The sequence below is a fragment of the Erinaceus europaeus genome, chromosome 13 (genome assembly GCF_950295315.1).
Source record: "Erinaceus europaeus chromosome 13, mEriEur2.1, whole genome shotgun sequence".
In the NCBI taxonomy this organism is placed as follows: Eukaryota; Metazoa; Chordata; class Mammalia; order Eulipotyphla; family Erinaceidae; genus Erinaceus; species Erinaceus europaeus.
Window position 1 is genome coordinate 97,046,344 of NC_080174.1, and position 16,685 is coordinate 97,063,028.

Consider the following 16,685-nt stretch of genomic DNA (forward strand, 5'->3'; position numbering starts at 1 on the left):
TAATGAATTAGTGAGCTGCTCTGGCCCCGATGGTGACATAATGAGAATAATCTAAGCTGTTTGCTTTTTTATTGATTTGTATTTATTTTGGATCGAGAAAGAGAAATTGAGAGCTGGGTTATGGTTGAGCACACATGTTACAGGTACCAGACTAAAATTATCTGGAGTCAGGCGGTATAGCAGCAGGTTAAGTGCACGTGACGCTTTGCAAGTGTTAGGTTCAGTAATCCAAGAAATTCACCAAGAGACCAGGGTGATGTAAAGACAAGGAGCTTTATTTACTAGCCGGCTAGGGCCAAATTACCAAGGAGCTGGTGCAACAGCCTTCTGGCAATCAACCCTGTACACAAGTCTTATAAGGGTTTATATAACTTTTACATTACATGGCTATGTGACAAGATTCAGCTACACAGTATGGTTACATGACAGTTTTACAACAATAGTTATCTATAGCTCCCAGGTGCAGGGGAGGGGAGGGGGTCTTTTTGGCCTCGAGGTTATTTCCTTTTCCTGGCCCTAGGCTCCCGGACTGTTTTCTGAGTCTGTCCTTGGATCTATCTCCTGCCTTGCAGACTCCCAGGCTTGTCTCTGTTTATAGCTTTAACACCTGAGAATTGCTTTCTTCCTCAGGGACAGGCCTGTCTTATAATTGCCTACTCAACCCTTGGGTTTCCTGAGACTAGGTTCATTTGTCTCATTATTTACCATCTTACATTAATTTCTTTTTGTTCAGTTCCTACAGCAAGGACTGGTGTAAGGATCCTGGTTCAATCCCCGGCTCCCCACCTGCAGGGGAGTCACTTCACAGGCAGTGAAGCAGGTCTGCAGGTGTCTGTCTTTCTCTCCCCCTCTCTGTCTTCCCCAGCCAGAAATCAAGAGGGAAGGGGAGATAGGATGAGAGACACCTGCAGCCCTGCTTCTCCACTTGCAAAGCTTTCTCCCTGCAGGTGGGTCCTGGGAGCTCGAACCTGGGTCCTTGCGCTGTGACGTGTGCGCTCAGCTAGGTGCACCACCACCCAGCCCAGTTTTTTTTTTTCCTTCCCAGAGCATTGATCAGCTCTAACTATGCCAGTGCAAAGGATTAAACATGAGATTTGAGGACTTAAGTCACTAGAGTTTCTTTGCATAAATAACCATTATGGTCTCTTCCCTGCACATTGCATTTATTTATACATTTCTTTGTTTTACTAGAACACTGCACAATTCTGGCTTTTGGTGATACAGGGCATTGCATCTGGCACTTCGGAGCCTCAGGCATGAGAGTCTCTTTGTGTAACTATTATGCCATCTACCTGCCCCCCCCCCACTACTGGCCATCTTGTTAAATGCAGAGCCTGATGCATGAGAGTAACACATTTGTTAAAAAACTTTATGCCAGAGACATCACAGTTTGAGGGTCAATCATGGGCATCATTGGAAGTGAAAGCCAATAAGTGCTCCTATGAAAAGATGAGAAAGAAAGAAATAGAATAAAGTGCTGTGAAGGGATCAGGAGGAGCAGAAATGTCTTGATGCCAATCATCTATGCTGACCCTGCCAACCCACCCCTGGGGCAGCTCCACACCTTCTCGGTGGAGTCCATCAGCTCACATATCTAGAGGTGTGTGTGAATGGCTGCTCACTGTGGAGAGCCACTGGTCTGTCCCCACAATCAGCAGAAGCACTTCTCCAGGACTTCCATGTATAACAGGCTCTGAAGAGAGCCTCTGAGCTGCTCTGCACTGGCAGCCCCAGGTAAGCAGGGCTCTCTGACAATAACGTGGGCTTAGGGAGGGAGGAGGTTGTCTAAATTTTGATATCCTGAGATTGCTGATGTCTACATTCCCGGAGAGAGGGAATCTGGCATCCAAAGGGATGTGCTCCTATAAACACTGAGCTACAGACGTCGGCTACATCACTGCTTTCTGCCTGTGGAGGTCACCGAGTGAGCATCCTGACCTTGTCTCTGTCAGTTGCCACCATGTAGAAATCTGAGTCTCCCAAGGAGCCAGAACAGCTGCGGAAGCTCTTCATCAGAGGCTTGAGCTTTGAAACGACTGAGGAGAGTCTAAGATGCCATTCTGAGCAGTGAGGAGCTCTCACAGACTGCATGGTTATGAGACTCAAACACCAGGCACTCCAGGGGTTTCAGTTTTGTCCCATATGCCACCGTGGAGGAAGTGTGTGCTGCCATAAATGCAAGGCCACACAGGGTGGATGGGAGATTCTTGGAACCAAAGAGAGCCATCTCCAGAGAAGATTCTCGACCACCTGGTGCCCACTTAACTAATCAATAAAATGAGGATCACCCCAGCATGCTTCACTTCAGACTGTGTCCAGAGACTTTAGGTGTGGAATGACAACCCTTCAGCTTCATTACTCAGGTGAGACCTTTCCTTTCATAGTATTCTCTAATTCCATCCCAGGCAGTTCACTTGCTAACAAAGTCCCAAAACCTAGATATAGACCAGGTCCCATAAGATAGAGCATATGTTCACACGCATCCATAAACTAGGGCAAAATATATACTGGAAAGCAGAAGTACACAATAGTCTGCAGTGAGTACCCCCCCAACTTCATCTGCACTATTCCATCCTTTAGGTCCATAATTATTCAACAGTTTCTTTGGGTTTGTATGTTGACTCTCTTTTCAGCCACCAGGTTCCAGATGCCAGCATGATGCCAACCAGGCTTCCCTGGACAGACAACCCCACCAATGTGTCTTGGACGCCCACTTCCCCAGAGGCCTACCCTACTAGAGAAAGAGAGACACAGGCTGGAAGTATGGATCAACCAGTCAACTCCCATGTTCAATGGGGAAGCAGTTACAGAAACCAGATCTTCCACCTTCTGCAACCCATAATGACCTTGGATCCATACTCCCAGCGGATGGGAAAGCTATCCGGAGGGGATGGGATATGGAGATCAGGTGGTGGGAAATGTGTGGAGTTGTACCCCTCCGAACCTACGGTTTTGTTAATGTCTCCTTTTTTTTTTATCTTGTGGATTAATTTCCACAAGATAGCTTACAGGACATTTTTGGGGGCTCTCCAAAAATGTCCTGTATAGAGGATTTGTATTTTAACTTAGGAGATGATGAATTGTCACATTGAATATTTAGAGTTTTACCTTAAACACTCAGTTACTTTAATGAATTGATTTTACCTCTTCTCATAAGAATGTAGCTTCGAAGTTACAATTTAACCATTAAGTTAATGTTTACCAAACTCAAAACACGCATATTAATCATATAGTTTATAACACACAGGAGAAAAACTTGTAAATAAGACATATCATTTCAAATGCGAATTTAGATCTACTGTCATAGTTGAACCATCTTTACTCACACAGTTTAAGACTAAACATTTCATATTTATATCAAGACTTAAAAAAGAAATCAAAAAGAGGAATGAACAATTTTTGGACTGTTTCTGGACGTCTCCAGAAACCATGGCTGCGTCCAGCCGTTTTATATAAAGTCAGTTAACTTTCAGAGTACTCTGAGCACAATGGATCGTACAAAAATTTTGGTCACTCAACTCACTCAAAATTTTTTTTTCACTCACTCACTCACTCACTCACTCACAAAACACAACTGGCCAGTCATAGCATAAGACATTCGGGGGGGGGGGGGAGAGTTCTGTGAATCTGATTTTTTTTTATTCTGCCATGCTGTATTATGGATCCTGGGGTGCATCCTGCAGCCAGTCCTCTTGCAGCCAGTCTTCTTGCAGTGTTTCTTGTTCTTCAGGGATATCAGCGCCATCATGTGGGTATTACCGGACATGGCGGGCAGGAACCCAAACAGGCTTGGAGTAATTTTGTGGAAAAATGCATGCAAACCCCTCCCCATAGTCAACAGGGGGTCAGGTCCTTTCCAAATTTTATCAAGTGGGTCTTTCCATTTGACTTTAATGGCTGGGAAGGTGGGTGGTGTTCGCCAATGAAGAATAATAGGAGGTTGGTCTGAGTTTTTGTAAATATTAAAGAGATTTAATGTAGTTAAGGCTTTTGCCAGCTGGATATTAGGGGGGTACATTTCCCCTTTTTCTTTATTTAATTGAGCCTTAAGAGTTTGATGGGCCCTCTCAACAATGCCTTGTCCCTGTGGATTATACGGAATGCCTGTAGTATGAGTAATGTTCCAGAGGGAACAAAAATCTTTAAGTTGTTTGCTGGTAAAAGCAGGTCCATTATCCGTTTATAAGTTGACGAGGTAAGCCCATTACAGCAAAACAGGAGAGCATATGGCTTATAAGCTTTTCTGAGTTTTCTCCAGTCTGAGCTGTAGCCCACATAAACTTAGAGAAGGTATCAATTGAGACGAACACATATTTTTGTTTGCCAAAGTTGGGTATGTGGGTAACATCAATTTGCCAAAGAGCGTTGGCTTTTAAACCTCGAGGATTAACCCCCAGAGTTTGAATAGCAGGTGTTTTGATTAGACCTGCACAGGAGGAACATGTAGCAAGAATACGTTTTAACTGTGGCAGAGGAATATCAGGAAATCGAGCTCGAAGACCTTTAAAATTAACATGAGTTAGGGAATGAAAGTCAGCAGGATTAGAGACAGAGGCTAGGAGAATTCCTGTGGAGGCAAGGTGGTCGGCTGCAGCATTCCCTTCGGACAGGGGACCAGGAAGAGGGCTGTGGGAACATAGGTGCTGAACATACAGTGGTTGGGTTCGAGAACAAAGCATAGAGGCAATTTGAATTAAAAGAGGAGAAAGTGGGTTGTCATCAATTCTTACATAAGATCGAGCAAGCCATGGAAGTAAGTTAACAGTATACACACTGTCAGAAAAAAGGTTGAAGGATTCTGGTACAACTTTTAATGCAAGGAAAACAGCATAAAGTTCTTTGTACTGAGGGGAATTATCAGGAAGTTCAGTAAAGAGAGGTTTGGGGTATTGCTGGTCTGGATAATATATAAGGGCAGCAGCTCCCTTTTTTCCACCATCAGTGAACACTGTAGGAGCAGAGGGGATGAGATCTCGAGAGAAAAGTTTAGGTACTAGTAGAGGCAACAGAGGTAAAGAAGCTATCAAATTATTAGAGGGAAAATGATTATCTAATTGTCCTGGAAAACCCATTAAACTTATGGCAAAACGAGAATGGTGGCATATGAGCCATTCTGTATCTGTGAGAGAAAAGGGAAGAATGATTGAATCTGGTTCCCTTCCTAAGACCTGAACCGATCTGTTTCTTCCTTGGCGAACCATAAATGCTAAGGCATCTATCTCAGTAAGGAGTCTTGGAGCTCCACCTACTGGTGTATGAAGCCATTCGAGAATGCCATGTTTCTGCCACAATGCCCCCACTACCGTGGGGGTGGAGTTAAAGATTAGAAGATTTACTGGAGAGGAGGGGTAGAACTGAACGAGGTGCATGTCCTGGAGAGCCTGGTTAACTTTTTCCAGTGCCAAGGAGGCTTCGGGGGTTAACATACGCTTTGAGGAGGGCTGTTTGTTTCCTTTTAACAGATCAAACAGTGGTTGCAGGCAGCTAGTAGGCAGATAAAGATACTGCCTAAGCCAATTCAAATTTCCAAGAAAACTTTGTAAAGAAGCAAGAGTGAGATTAGAAGGAAAAGTAACACAAGGTTTTAAAGGACGAATCTGCGTTAGGGAAATCTCTGAGCCTAAGAAAGATATTGGAGGGATTAGCTGAATCTTCTCAGGAGCTACATTAAGTCCACTTCTCTTTAAGGCAGGGATTAGAAAATCACGTAGGGTGGAGAGATCTGTATCTAATTCTCCCCATATTAACACATCATCCATATAATGAAAAAACTTAAGGCCCTTATGAATATATGGAAAAAGGGCAGATTTAACAGCCTCTTGAAAAATAGTAGGACTATTAGCCATACCCTGGGGCAGTACCACCCATTCAAATCTATTGGCAGGGCTGGCATTATTAATAGAAGGAACAGAGAAAGCAAAACATTTACAATCTTGTGGGTGTAAGGGAATAGACAAAAAAACAATCCTGTATATCAATAGCTATGATTGGAATTCCTGTGGGAATTGCAGAAGCAAGAGGCAAACCCCTTTGGGGGGAGCCCCAACCTGCATGGTTTTATTAACTGCACAAAGATCTTGGAGGAGGCACCATTTTCCTGAGCACTTTTTAATCACAAAGACTGGAGTATTCCATGGGCTCCAAGAATGATGAATGTGTCCCAAAGATAACTGCTCTTGGACGAGTTCTTTTAAAATTTATAGCTTCTCCCTAGGCAAAGGCCACTGTTCCACCCAGACAGGCTCATTAGAAAGCCAATCTAAGTGGGGAGTTCTGTTACAAAGAGTGGCAGTTAGTATTGGGGGTGCTGGTTGGGTCTAGCAGTCTCACAGGAGTGAGTGTGGTGTCCTGCAGAGGTGTCTGAGGATATCACTACATCTAAAGATTCCAGCAAGTCTCTTTCCAATAAATTGGTGCTTATATCAGCTATTAAAGGCTGAAAGCATCCGGTAGTCCCTTCTGGATCTTCCCACACAAGGGAATCTCGTGTGCGGAATGCCTGAGTCAATCCTCCAACACCATTTAAGCGTGGTCCTGGGAGGAGTTCCCAATTCTGGGGAACCTCTGCTTGTCTTAATATTGTCTTATCTGCTCCCGTGTCAATCAAACACTTAAAAGGAATATTACCAATCTTTACTGTCATAGTTGGGTGACCCCTTTCTAAAACAGGGGTGGTCTATAAAATCTCAGGCTCCAAATTCGAGCTGTTCTCTTGCTCCAGCCGGTTATTTCTATGCTGGAAGTTCCCACATACCGCGGGTTCCTCCTTCTGCTCACTCTCTGTTATTGTTACTTGGCATGGTGGGTGTAGCGATGGATTGGGTCCCAAGCTGGGCTTCTGTTTGTGGAAGAAGGGCACAGCACCAAGCGGGCGACCTGCTTCCTTCCCTCTTGGGGGCAGGGCTAAGGGAAGCCCCACACCTAGTTTAAATCCCTGTTTACATTTGGCAGAGGCGTGCCATTCCTATGGAACCTTGACCAACAATCTCTCCTCGAGTGAAATCCTTTCTGACATCTGGGACAAGGCATTCATGGTCTCTGATTCCCTGTCTGGAGGCGGGGTTGTCCTGACTGGAGGCAGGGTTGCCCTGGCTGGAGGCGGGGTCACGGTCTATTTTCTGGACATTGGTTACGCCAATGCCCTTGGCGACCGCACTGAAAGCAAGCCCCTTTTTGCTTATGTAAGGTAGCTGCATAGGCCTGTAACACAGGTCCTTGAAAAGAGCTTGATCTGAGATCCTGTGTAGCTATTATCCAAGTATCTGGGTGTTCGTTTTTAAGAGTGATACAGGCCTGTCGAAAATGTGGAAGCATTCCATCCCAGACTATGGATCGCAGGAGGAGAAAACGAGCGTCAGGATTATAAATCTTCCTTTCCAAACTCGACTGGACCTTGGCAATGAATTTAGCGAGGGATTCATCAGGTTCTTGTTGAAGGGAGAGAATGGGGGCTGAGGCCGCTCCCATGGGTGGTGTTAATCGCTCCCATGCTTTTAATGCACACAGGCATACTTGATCAAAATACCCCCGTGGAAACTTGGCTTCTGCCTGTTGAATCCCTGTTTCTAATTGGCCTGTTCCAAACAATGCATCAAAATTACCCTCTGGCTGATTTTGAATATTTTTCTGCGATTGTTGTAAACATTCGTTGTGAAAGAATGCCTCCCATTGCAGGAAGAGGGGGCCTGGGAGCGTAGCACGAGTTACATCCCTCCAATCTTGGGGGCTATTAAGGTTCTGAAGCAGGCGTGTAAAATGGACCTGGTCCATGGGGCATGAATACCGTCATCCTTGATAGCCTGGCGTAGTTCCTTCAGGTCTGTGGTGGAATATGGATACCAGGCCTGAGGTTTTTGTCTATTGGGGGCAACATTGACCGGAAATGTGTGGACTTGCTCTGATAAGTGTGTAGCAGTAGGAGGAGTCACCAAAGTGGAAGCTTCTGGACAAGCAGCCGAAAAAGTGGTTTTGGAGGCTACAGGAGAATTCAGACATGTGTCTGTCAAAACAGGGGTGGGCGAAGAAGCAGCCATGGAGGCAGCAGGAGGTTCCGGACACGTGTCTGCCAAAATGGGGGTGGCCGAAGAAGTGGCTGTGGAGTCCAAAGGGGAATTCGGACACGTGTCTGCCAAAATAGGGGCCTCAGGGCAAGATGCCAAAATAGGGGCCTCAGGGCAAGATGCAGAGGAATTAGGGTGGGTCAAGATCACGACAGGCCTTTGCTTCTTCTTGTTTTTAAGGTGCTGGTTAAGTTCTATGATCACTTCCTGTTCTGTCCAAGTCCTCCCCCCATTTTTGGATGGGGTTATTTGTTGTCTTGTTGTTGAGTTTGGCAAGCTCTTTATATATGTTGGTTATTAAACTCTTGTCTGATGTATGGCATGTAAAAATCTCCCATTCTGTGAGGGGTCTCTTGGTTTGGGTAGTGGTTTCTTTTGATGTGAAGAAGCTTTTTAAATTGATGTAGTCCCATAGGTTTATACTTGCCTTTGTCTTCTTTGTAATTTGATTTGTTTCATTGAAGATGTCTTTAAAATTTATGTGGAAAAGAGTTTGCCAATATTTTCTTCTAAGTATCTGATAGTTTGTGGCCTAACATCCAAGTCCTTGATCCAGTTGGAATTTACTTTTGTATTTGGTGAAATGCAGTGTTTCACTTTCATTCTTCTGCATGTTTCAACCCATTGTTTCCAACACCATTTGTTGAAGAGACTCTGCTTTCCCCATGTAATAGTCTGGGTCCCTTTGTCAAAGATTAGATATCCATAGGTGTGGGGGATTTTTAAAAAAGTATTTATTTTCCTTTTAGTTGCCCTTGTTTTATTGTTGTAGTTATTGTTGTTGTTATTGATTTCGCTGTTGTTGGATAGGACAAAGAGAAATGGAGAGAGGAGGGGAAGACAGAGGGGGAGAGAAAGACAGATACATGGAGACCTGCTTCACCACCTGTGAAGAGACTCCCCTGCAGGTGGGGAGCCAGGGGCTCAAACCAGGATCCTTAAGCCAGTCATTGTGCTTTGCGCCACATGCGCTTAAACTGCTGTGCCACTGCCCAGCTACCAATGTCTCCTTTTTAAAATAAATAAATAAATTTTAAAAAAGAAAACAACAATAAAACAAAGAAAAAACTTGCTACTGAATATAAATAAATATGAACGCTGGACAGAGCTGGCTCACACAGGAGAGTATTTGCCTTACTGTATAGAGATTTCAGGTCTGAGCACCCCATGGGAGCACCACAGGGAGAGAAATTTCCACTTGGGGTGGAGCGGTGTGGTGGAATCCCTCCTCTCTTGACCTCTCAAACGTAAAAAACAATGAAAAAGCCAACACATGAGTCCTGGGATCAGGCAAGCCCCAATTTTTGGAGAGCCCCTCCCCTGAAACTTAAAAAAAATGTTATTTATGAAAAGGAAACACTGAAAAAACCATAGGAAAAACAACTCCACATAATTCCTAACCCCAGAACTCTGTATCTCATCCCCTCTCCTGACAACTTTCCTATTCTTTATCGCTCTGGGAGTATGAACCCAGGGTCATTGTGGGATGCAGAAGGTGGGAGGTCTGGCTTCTGTAATTACTTCCCTGCTGAACATGGGCATTGACAGATGGATCCATACTCCCAGCCTGTATCTCTCTTTCCCTAGTGGGACAGGGATCTGGGGAAGCAGAGCTCCAGGACACATTGGTGGGGTCCTCTGCCCAGGGAAACCAGTTGGCATTATGGTAGCATCTAGAACCTGGTGGCTGAAAATAGTTGACATATAAACCCAAACAAACTGATGACTAATTATGAACCTAAAGGCTGGAATAGTGTGGATGTCGATTTGGAGGTCTCCATTTTGTAGATAGTTAGCAGGCCTATTTTTGTTATATTACAAAAGCCCATAATTATACTAGGTTTGTTATTTTTTTTCTAAGCCTGACATCTAATATGTAGGTGGACACCAGTTATTGTCTGGGGAAATGATGTCATGGCTGGAAAATGGGATTAAAAAGCTGAATCAGAGAAGAGAGGAGCTCCCAAATATGGGAAAGGTGCATAAATATTGTCAACTGTAAACCCCATAAATTTTATCTGGGGCCCATATTCAAAACAATTTTGAAGTGAAACCATGTGTGGGGGGCATGTTTCGGGTCAGTGAGTTAGCATAGCAGTTATACAACTAAAGTTCATGCTTGAGACTCGGTGTAACATGTTTCAGTCCTCAATGCCACTGTAACTCAGAACTCAGCATAGTTTTCTTAAGAAAACAAACAAAAACACAGTGCAGGTAAATAGGTATCCTTATGATTACTCACAGTCCATTTACTTTGCCCTAGTTGATATATCCATTTCTTAACTGTTCCTGAGTCAGAAATAGAGGCAGAGAAGGTGGTGACTAAGATCTGACATGTGATCAGGCTTCTAGAGTTATTGGTGTGAAGCAACATGTTGGAAACTTTTCTGTGGAGTCTCAGTGAGCGGTGCTTATCCATGGGGGGAGATGAAGGGCCTAAGAGAATAGAGCTGTGGGGTCTGTTCTCTTTGATGTCTACCACACCCAGCATGGCCTAGAGACAGGATGGGCAGCTGGGTAGGTGGGGAGTCAGCCATGCCAGAGGAGTCGGGCTGTGGGGAAGCCCAGCCAGTGGCTTCTGCTCAGTCAAATGTGAGGCAATTTGACTAGTTAATGGGGGTGCTCGGAGGCTGTTGAGAGGAGTGTTGATGGCATCCAAGTTGAGAGGAGTGTTGATGGCATCCAACTTTCACTCTAAGGGAGAGGAGAGAAGGGCTGGGTGGTAGTACAGTGGAGCAAAGAGTAAGGACTGGACTAAGGATCCTGCTTCCAGCTCCTGACTCCCCACCTTGGGGGAGGGTTGCCTGACAGGTGGTAAAGCAGGTCTGCAGGTGTCTGTATTTCCCTCCCCCTCTCTGTCTTCCCCTTTTCTCTCCATTTCTCTCTGTCCTATCCAGCAACTACAGCAATGACAACAACAATAAACAAGGGCAACAAAATCCACTCCAGGAGCAGTGGATTACTACTACAGTCACTGAGCCCCAGCAATAAGCCTGGAGGCAAAAGAAATAGAGAGAGAGAGGAAAATAGAGCTATGTTCTGAGGAGGGAAGTCTTTGGTAGCATGTAGGGGAACAACAATCATGGCTGTAGACAGTGAATCTTTGTTTTCATAATTAGGCCCCTATCAGGCCTGAAATTGCTTGGTCAACAACTGAACTCATCTTGACTGAGAGATTTTTAGGGGGTGAGAAGTAGGGACCATGAAGCCAAAGGAGTTAGAGAAAAAAAAGGTTCATTCAGGAAAGTAATATGACTGCTTCATTCAACTCAGGGCTTAGATAAAAAAGGAAAATGAAAAATGAGACTGAAGAGTAAGAGTAGGCTTATATGTCATCAAGTCAGTGACAATAAGAGCGGCTTTCTAATTATTTAAGATTAAAAAGAATTATGGTGTGGGAGGTAGTGCAGTGGATAAAAATAGGGCCCTTAAATACATGAGGTTCTGAATTCATGCCATGGTACAGAGTCTTTTACTTTGGTGCAATACAATCAGACTGTAAATAATTAATCCTCCTAATAAATTAAGGGGGGAAAAAGTAGCTGTCAACTTCCGGCAGAGAGATGGAAGAGAGGAATGTCCTTCTGGACCAGAGGTGGGCTCCTCACCAGATGTCGAGGTCCTTCTGGGAAAGAGGGGCTTGAGTCCTGTGCAAGGACAGAGCCAAGTACCTGCCCCAGATCCTGTCCTGGTCATCTGCCTGGGATCTAACTCCACAGCCACTCACCAGAAGAGCTCCCACCCTCAAATTCCTCCAAAGATTTATTATTCAGTGGTAGAGAGGGCTGTGTGTCCTTCCTCCTTGAGTTCAGGAGACTCCTCTCTATGTAATAGTGACACTGACCCCCCCTCCATAGCTCCTGCAGTGCTGCTCACCCCCATACACACACACACACACACACACACACACACACACACACACACACACACACACACACACTGTATCCTATATCTTCAAGGTTGGTCTTATGGAGGGACCAATCTACCTCATTGGACAAGATAATCCTGAAGCATGTGGAGGCTGGGTGGTTACACACCAGGTAGAAAGCAAACATTGTAGTGCACAAGGACCAGAGTTGGAGCCCCAGTTCCCTACATGCAGGAGGAAAGCTTCATGAGTGATTAAGCAGTGCTGCAGGTGTCTCTCTCTTTACCACCCTCTCAAAATCTGGCTCCCTGTATCCAATAAGTAAATACAGATATATATATATATATTCCTGTGGCTGTCGGGGGGGAAGTGCAGCAGGTTAAACAAATGTGGCACAAAGAGTAAGGACCAGTATAAAAAATCCAGGTTCGGGTCCCCAATCCCCCACCAGCAGAGGAGTCACTTCACAGGTGGTGAAGCAGGTCTGCAGGTGTCTATCTCTCCCCCTCACTGTCTTCCCTTCCTCTCTCCAGTTCTTTCTGTCTCATCTAACAATGACAATATCAATAATAACTACAACAAAAATAAAAAACTACAAGGGCAACAAAAGTAAAAATAAAAATAATCCTGGTGTGTGTGGACCAATTTAAGAGAACTTGAAGAAGTCACTTGGCCTTTCTGGGCTTCAACTATCCTTGTACTGAAGTAGTGGACCTAAATTTCTCCTGTATTCTGATGGGATATTCCTGGGCTATCTACTGCACACACATCAATCCAAGTGTCAAAGAGGTGGGAACAGCTCAAGGTGTGGATACTGGACTTTGGGACATAATCCCCATATGGCTGACGTCAGACTGGGTGTATAGTAAGACTCCTGCAAACTCACAAGGGTGTGGTGTGTGGGAAGTGACTTAGTGCATGTCTGCTGGAAACACACTCTCTGTTCTTGCAAAGTCAGCTGCACTAGCTGCTCCTGCAAGCTCTCCTTCTCCCTGACCACTGTGCTGCTTCTCCCGGCACCTGAACACATGTAGCCGAAGGCTGGGAACTCATCCTATGGAATCATGGCCCCTGCCATCATGACTAGCCAACTTCTGGAGGGTGATAAGAGCCTCCCAAGGTTCCCCAGCCTCCCAAGTCAGGAGCCTAGTCTAGCAGAGCTTCATGGAAGAGACTGCAAGAGGGTCTTGGCTAAGCCAGCCTGGACAGCTTCTGGGCACAGCACGCTCCTGCAGACATTCCAGGAACTGCGAGATGGAGCTTAGCCCTGAGGCCTGGATGAAAATATGCCTCTTATTCTTGGGGAGCTGCCTGTCCTGCAATGCAGCAGAGAAGGACAGTCTGGGAAATGCATCAGCTACTGCAGAGTGAGGGGAATGCCAGTCTCACCACCTGTGACTTTTTCACACGGGGACTGGAAGAGAAGGTTCAGGGAAGGGGGCAGCAGAATACACAAGACCACTGAGCTCATGGGCAGACTGTAAACAGAACCACAGGAAAGTATGTGCAGACTAATGGACCCCTTATACAGAGACGGAAAACTTTCCCTGCCTAAGAGTTAACAGAAAAGTCTGTTAAAGCAAAGAGCACTTCTCCTGTGTCAAACAACACCTATCCAGAAATAGAGAAGTTCTTTCCCTTTAATCCTCTAGATTTTGAGAGCTTCGACCTGCTTGAAGAACATCAGATTGCATACCTGCCCTTGAGTGGTGTGCCCCTCATGATTCTTTTTTTAAAAAATATTTATTTATTTATTTTCCTTTTTGTTGCCCTTGTTGTCTTTTCTTTTTTTGTTGTTGTAGTTATTATTGTTCTTGATGTCGTTGTTGGATAGGACAGAGAGAAATGGAGAGAGGAGGGGAAGACAGGAAGGGGGAGAGAAAGATAGACACCTGCAGACCTGCTTCACCGCCTGTGAAGTGACTCCCCTGCAGGTGGGGAGCCGGGGGCTCGAACCAGGATCCTTATGCCGGTCCTTGCGCTTCGTGCTGCCTACGCTTAACCCACTGCGCTACCGTCTGACTCCCCACCCCTCATGATTCTTGAGGACAAGGAAGTTGACAGGCTGCTGAACCTGGGTTCCCCTTCTCCTGTGAAGATGCCCACCCCACTGTGGAAATCTGATATGTTCCAATCTCCCTCAAACATTCTGTCAGCCCTGGATATTGAATTGCCACCTATTTGTTATGATTGACCTATTTAAACTTAACACTTTGTGGTCTGTGTGTGTGTGTGTGTGTGTGTGTGTGTGTGTGTGCCTAACTTTGCATTAATAAAAGCAGTTCTTAACAGAAAGAAAAAGAGAGCTAGAAAGAGAGAGAGGCTGGAAGTATGGATCGATCGACCTGTCAATGCTCATATTCAGCAGGGAAGCCATTCCAGAAGCCAGACCTTCAACCTTCTGCACCCCAAAATGGCCATGGGTCCATACCCCCAGATGGATAAATAGGAAAGCTATCAGAGGAGAGATGAGACATGGAGTTCTGGTGGTGGAAATTGTGTGGAGTTATCTTCTAAGATGGTTTTTGTCAGAGATTCCTTTTTATAAAATTTTACAAATTCAGGGCACAGGAGGTGGGATAGTGGGTAGGTTTTGGATGAAACCACTTCCCGGACCACTCAGTAGCTTCTTCAGCAGTTGATGTTTCTGCCTCTTCTAAAGCATGACAATCTCACATTGTTGGTTTTATTTGCCTTCCCTGATAAACAGTGACTTTGAGAATATTTTCAGATGTCTATTGTCCCTGTGGATCTCTTGAGAATATTCTGGCCATATATTCCTCCTATTTTTGAAGGAATTGTTTATCTTTTTAAAAAAATATATTTTGTTTGTTTTATTTTTGAGAGATGCAGAGAGAAACATCATAGAAAATCCCATCTCTGGCTTCTGGTAGTGCAGGGGGTTGAACCTGGGACTTTAGAACCTCAGGCATGACAGGTTCTTTGCATAACCATTATACTATCTACCCCTACCCAATGGATTGTTTAATTTTTTAAAATTTATTTTATTCTTTTTTGTTGCCCTTTTTGATTTTATTGTTGTAGTTATTATTGTTGCTATTGTTGTTAGATAGGAGAGAGGAGGGGAAGACAGAGAGGGAGAGAGAAAGACAAACACCTGCAGACCTGCTTCACCACTTGCGAAAGGACTCCCCTGCAAGTGGGGAGTTGGGGTCTCGAAGCAGGATCCTTACTTTGGTCCTTATGCTTTGCGCCACCTGTGCTTAACTCGATGAACATGGGCACTGACAGGTCAATCCATACTCCCAGCCTGTCTCATTCTTACCCTAGTGGGACAGAGCTCTGGGGAAGCAGGACTCTTTTAGTTAATTATTTATTTTTTATTATTTATTTCAATGAGAGAGATGGATGTGATCAGAGTACTGCTCAACTCTGGCTTATCTTGATGCTGGGTATTGAAAGCCTCAAGTTTGGAAATATTTTGCATAACCACTGTGCTATCTCCGCAGCCACTTACTCTTATAACTCTAATTTTCTAATTAGTATTATCACTGGGACTCAGTGTCACCATTCTTGAATGTCATGTTATATAGAGAGAGATAGATAGATGATATATAGATGGATAGCTATAAATAGATAGATACAGATACAGATATAAATAGATACATGAAATGGGGGGTTGAAGCACATACAATTGTGAGACTTCCCTCTGCAGCTGTTGGAGAGATGGGTCTTAAACCCATCTGGGATCTCTAAGGTGATCATTTTTGGTCTCTACTTGGTATGCCACCAGAAAGACCCTGTGAAATAATATTTGAATACCAAGACATAATTCATATTGTAAAATGCAACTTTGACATACCCAAATATTTAGTTTCAAGCCCTGACAACACAGATAGACATGAAAAGGGAAACTTCATGGGTGTTACTCTCTGGTCAGAGCCATCCAACCAGGAACCACAGTACCTGGAGAGGGCGCTAGGATTGAGAAAAGAAAGAAGACAGTACAATGGGATCGGGAGGGCCCCAGCCCAATGACTGAGCTCCCAGATTTATTTTTCTTATAGTCTTTTATAACACACACAGCAAGAAGTTTAATTAGGCTGGCTCTGCATAAGGTTTCTCAAAACATAATCCAGGTGCATAAGCAAAGTACAGTTTCTCAAAACATGAGCAAGATACAGTTGAGGCAAAAGTTCATGTAGTTAGATAATTGTCATTTTCCCAGAGAGTCTGCAAAGTCTTTATAATTTTCTCAGCTTTCTCTAATCATCCTAGGAGAAAGGTCACGGGCTCAAAGAAGGCCTACTTTGCCAGCCTTTTGCTCACAGGCCCAGGGGGCTTTGTCTCTCAAGGACATGCTGCTTCTGACATCACTCTGGTGACTTTCCTTTTTTTTTTTTTTTTGTCTAATCTTCTATCTAGAGAAAATAAATTAAATAGTTGCACCATGAATAGTGGAATTATTCACAAATGAGGTTCATTAGAATACATACATCCTAATATTAAGAGTCTTTATTCTCTTTTTTAGGAAACACTGACAAAACCTCAGATTATAAGAGTGGTACAACTGCACACAATTCCCACCACCAGAATTCAGTATCCCATACCTTCCCCTGACAGCTTTCCTATTCTTTAGTCCTCTGGAAGTAGGGACCCAAGGTCATTGTGGGGTGCAGAAGCTGGAAGGTCTGGCGTCTGTAATTGTTTCCCCGCTGAACATGGGCATTGACAGGTTGACCCATACTCCAAACTTGCCTTTCTCTTTCCTAGTGGAGCAGGCTTCTGGGGAATGG

General features: G+C 44.5%; 1 long non-coding RNA gene across 1 annotated transcript in view; it reads left to right on the forward strand.

Moving 5' to 3' along the window:
• The first annotated feature begins 1 nt into the window (after nt 1).
• Nucleotides 2-16,685, forward strand: part of LOC132542444 (uncharacterized) — a 21,603-nt gene continuing 4,919 nt past the window's right edge. The window contains exons 1-2 of the long non-coding RNA XR_009553455.1: nt 2-1,734; nt 1,953-2,363. This is a non-coding gene — a long non-coding RNA (uncharacterized LOC132542444). The remainder of the gene's footprint in view (nt 1,735-1,952; nt 2,364-16,685) is intronic.